The following is a 5,040-nucleotide window of genomic DNA, read 5'->3' on the forward strand; positions in this document are numbered from 1 at the left end:
TAACTCTCGTTCTTAGTATGCAATGGAGCGTTAGCTCGCGCCATCTACCTTTCTTTCTGTATTGCAAAGTCCGCAGGTTTTCCTAGTTCCGTACACAGATGGCGCCAATGCGTTTTGGCGCCAGGTTCGAACGACCTCGCTCTACTCGTGTTTGGCATTTGAATGTTTCAAAGGGGTTTGCGACAGGGGGTGGTTCTTGTGCAAGGCTGAGCTTTCCAGCTGCGTTTAAGCTATGCTAGCATGTGTGCGTATATATATATATATATATATATATATATATATATAAATACACAAACACACACACACACACATGCATATATACATACACACACACGGTAATGGTAAAGATGATGAGGTAGCACTTTTTTTTTTCTTTTTTTTACAATGCCTGTGTTTCAGATGGCGATCTTTCTCCCCTCTATGTTTCCGGTTGGAAGGAGTGTGCAGCGTTTTCTATATTTATTTTGTCATTCACTTCTATGTTGCTCGTCTTCGTACATGGGGCATGCTACCTAATTCTACCGGTCGATTCGACACGTTGCGATCCGTCCCGGCCTGTGCCGTATCAAAATTTTCAGTGGGCCTTGCGGTAAATAAAAAGAAATGAAGGAAATGCGCGTAGTATATTACAATTGCACACGGGCTTGAAACGAAGCCCTCAAGGAAGGTCACCTTGAGCGGTCGCATTCAGACGGAAGTAAGCATTCCCCTGGCGCGTTTTTTTTCCGCTCGCCTGTTCCGTTTTCTACGAGGTTGCCTTGGTTGGTTTCGCGTTACAAGCAAGCTTGCACTCGGGTCTCGTTTCTACGCGACAGCGTTTCGTTAACAGCGAAAGACTGAGGCGTTGCGAATTCATCCGTGAGATAGGGAGCGTTGAGTCTGTACACAGGCTGAATTTTATAATATTGCCCACGCTGTTGCTGAGGTTACCCATGTCGGCAGGGCGCCCACAAGGCAGTAGTACAATGAAGTGAAGTGAAGGACATCGCTTCTCGGCCTTTTGGCTAAGATCAAAGTGTAGATTTTTAAAGCCCATGTACGAAGATTTACGAAGCCCATCTACGAAGATTTTTAAAGCCCATGTAGGCACCTCTTAATGATCTTTTATGTTTTAGAGAAGCGTTTTGCCATGTATTTTACACCTTTACAGTTTTAGCCTTTTATCACTAACACCACTAACTAGTTTTTTTAGTCATTTGTTTGCGTTTTTAGATTATACACCTTTTATCCGTTTTTTCCTTGGTTTTGTAACATATTTTTGATGTATTTGTAACTAGCATAAATAAAAAACTCTGTTCTTATCAGCTTAATATCTGATACGGGTTCTATATGGACCCACGATATTAAACCTATTTTTGGAAGTTGGCGGAGTGCTTGAAGCCTGCTTCACCTCCGCCGCAGGTCGGCCCGGTATTGCACTACCTCCGGGATCGGCCCCGCTCACTTAGGTGAGACTTCATTCAATCAAAATGAAGAGCACAAGCTCAACGCGAGCACTGACTTGACACGCACCATTCCTATACTACACGCAACGATGCCGGTTCGCGGACCACGAGAGTAATTAAACTGCCACTCCATCTGTGTGTAGCGTCGCACTTGTTGCGTCGCAAATGGGACAGCCGCTCCAGCAAATTTCTAGTTATGGGCTTCGAGAAAAATTAATGAAAGCAAAAGAAAGAACCAGAATTCCTATTTGTCCGATGTCTCTGAATGATTGTCTCCTGTAAAGAGCCACTTGGGGGGATGGGGGGTAGGATTAGCCGTGGGGTTCGCAATCAATATGAATCCCACTCAAAGCCAACACTGGATTTTGGAGTTCACTATCGCTTGGATCCGTAAACCACCGCGCCCACGCAAGCTCGCCCTGCCGCCGAAATCCGCTGCCCAAGTGGAAGAAAGATTCCCTATGAAAGAAAAATAGAGTGCCCGATTTCTGGCAACTACTGTGCAGCCTTTGTGTACACATTTTCGCAGCAGTGGGACCGAGCGCCTCGAAAACAAACTTGTCGTATGCCCGAATGTGGCGAAATATATTCAAGGGTTAAAAGGTGCCTCATCTTTCTAACCTGTATGTTACGAAGACCTGTTGCTACCTTTTCATCATGAACATCATCATCATCATCATCCTGGCTACGCCCACTGCAGGGCAAAGGCATCTCCCATGATCCTCCAAGTACCCCGGTCAGGTGCCGATTGTCGCCATGTAGTCCCTAATCTAATCTGCCCTCCTACCTTTCTGCCACCCCCTGCTACGCTTCCCTCCTCTCGGAATTCAGTCTGTAACCCTTAATGGCCACCGGTTATCTTCCCCCCAGATTGCATGCCCTGCGCATGCCCATTTGTTTTTCCTGGTTTAAACTTTGGTGTCATTAACGAGCGTTTGTTCTCGCACACCCCAATCTGCTCTATTCCGATCCCCCCGTGACGCCACACCCATCATCCTTCTTTCCAGAGCCCGTTGCGTCGCCCTCAGTTACCCTTCGGTAATCCTCAAAGCTTTTTGTTGGGACACTCGTGGCATCTTTCTCGTTTAATGAAGTCAAATTTTTTTCAGTTTTGGGGGAAAACTCAATGAGCTAGGCGCGATTGTGTCCCTGGCGCCGCTCTCAACAAGATGGCGGCGCCCATGCTTTTTGCCTGCAGGTTCGGCCCTACGCAGAACACGCCTGCCGGGCAGTGTAGCCACGTTGAAGGGGCAAAGCGTAGTGCAGTGAAGCGCTTGCTCGGGCGAAAAACGCAAATATGAGCCAAACAGGAATTTCCATTATTGGAAATTCCAGTTCAGTTTGCGCATTGCGTTCGCCTAAGGTAAAGAACACAAATGCGAGTGCCACAGCAGTCAAGTCAAAGCTTAGGATTGCGTACCATTTTTTTTTTTTTTTTCGTGCCTTTTACTCCTGGCCTGCGTGGCCCTAGCGCGCATGCACACGAAAGTAATGAAATGGTGAAAACACGAAATAATGCGGTGCGGCTGTATCATATCTATTTTGTGCGCTTTGTTCTTTGTGGACTACAGCGGTGTGCGTCATGAGAAAGTTTCGGTGCCCTTCTTGGGTGACCAGTGAAGCTATATTTAAAACCACATTGATTTGTACGGTTATTGCTACAAACTGCGTGTGGGTGTTTTTCTTTTTCGCTGCCAACGATGGGTTATCGCAACCGCGATCGGTTCTGCTGCTACGCTAGACGCGTGCTTGCCAACGGTTGGCTCTATACGCGACCCGCGACGCGTGGTCGGCACATTCAAGCAGTCAATTGCAAACCGTTCCAAGAAAAAGGATGTACTCCACTTGCCACCTAGTTCGACGATTGTACTTTCTGACCCTCGAGGAAGCGCCGCCATCCCACGTTTTCTATAATACGATAAGATTCAGAGCGACCGCGACCACTTGTCTTTGTCAATATCTCGGAAACGCTTTCTTTTTCTTTTTTTTTTTAAATCCAGATACTCAGACGCGCCCGTGTTCACGCGCACTTGCTCTCTCCGATAAGCAGGGAAGCTCGGTTGGGGTGGTGTCGGGCCTTGCGCATGCGCTGCTGAGCTCGTCGCTTCGCCGGCCGGTCGATGCTGGCGCGGTACTGGTAATGAACTTCGACGTGCATGGTGAAACGTCACTTTGTATTGCCACTGTAGACTAGCAATGCAATGTGTTTGCGAGCGATTGGATAAATGAGAAAGCGTGCACTGTCTACAGTTTATGCCCCTCTAGAGTAGTGGAAATGTTGCTCCAAGTGTTAGGTTTGTAATTTGCGCCTACGAACATGAACTAAACAAAGAAAATGGTCTGCAGCCGCCTTCGCTTCATAAAATTCCCGTACGAAGAAATTTCCGTGCGCGAATGAGAGAGCAAAAGAGAGAAACCATGCTAAGAAGAATGGCTGCCTTTTACGTGATCTCGCGCATGAAACCAGACGATGGATTAATTTTAGCCGTTCATTTTGATTTGCCGAATGTAAACCGGAACACTTTCTCCACGCGGTCTTCAGATTTGAATGGCAATCAATCACATCCTTTCTTTTTTTTTTTTTTTCTGTTTCTTTCTATCTGGAACCGAAAGAATTCAGAACGCCATTTCAATCTTAGATTCGATTAGATATCGTGACTGGTATGCTGAAATATCACGCCTTATCTGGTGTTAACCTTCTTGATCACGGCAATAAAAAATCGCCAGTTCCCGAACTTTAATCGCGCCGAAGATGAACCGATATGCTGGATTCTTATTGTCATGATTTTATAGAAAGCGCTGGTTCTATGGCTAGCTTTGAGGAAAAGAAAAACATCGTTCAGGAATGTATAACTCTAAACAACTAAAAAAAAAATCTGCCGGCAATTGGTACTACAACGAGAGTACTGAGAATACTGGAAAAGATGAAATCCAATCATGCTGAACTGAACTGAAATTATTTCATCAAGACATGCCCCGAAAAACGTGGCCACTTTCAATGATAATTTCAAATGTGATTTCTTTCTTTTTTTTTTTCTTTTTTACGACGGATAATAATTATCTTTCCAATGGCGGATGTGAAAATTTCAGAGCACGGCATTTTCGAAATCCCAAGGCCCCGGACGCATTCTCTCTTCTTTAAGTATTTTGGTGGTGCACACGGAGGAAAATTTCGCGCACGTAATTTATAAACTAGTAGTTGATTTTCTAGAAGAACACAAAGTGCTGACAAACGGCCAACCAGGACACAATTAAATTGGTATTACGCACGGTTTCGAAGCCGCGGTAACAAAAGGGTAACAAAGGGACGTTCATTTCGTGGTGTGGATTTCACGTCTCTCACAATAAAAAAAAAATAATAATAAAAACTACTGCATAAAATAGGTTTTCCCAAACTGGATGGTTTCGATCAGCTTTTGAACAGCCCTTCCTTAAATTGAGTTGGCGTTGATTGAGCAGGTGCGGGCCTCTGCTGTTTTGGATTTTTGTAAATGGCATCAGTACTGGACAGTCCGTTCACTTGAGGATCAAAGGAGAAACCCCCCAAAAAAATATCATATCGTGGTGAGAGACGTGGCAGATGAGTACAATTATC

At 45.3% G+C, this 5,040-nt stretch overlaps 1 non-coding gene across 1 annotated transcript; it reads left to right on the forward strand.

The window, feature by feature from the left end:
* The first annotated feature begins 1,252 nt into the window (after window positions 1-1,252).
* LOC140215029 (U2 spliceosomal RNA) lies at window positions 1,253-1,444 on the forward strand. Its single transcript, XR_011891951.1, has one exon. It is a non-coding gene; the product is annotated as a U2 spliceosomal RNA (small nuclear RNA).
* Window positions 1,445-5,040: the final 3,596 nt, after the last annotated feature.

The sequence above is a fragment of the Dermacentor andersoni genome, unplaced genomic scaffold (assembly GCF_023375885.2).
Source record: "Dermacentor andersoni unplaced genomic scaffold, qqDerAnde1_hic_scaffold ctg00000794.1, whole genome shotgun sequence".
In the NCBI taxonomy this organism is placed as follows: Eukaryota; Metazoa; Arthropoda; class Arachnida; order Ixodida; family Ixodidae; genus Dermacentor; species Dermacentor andersoni.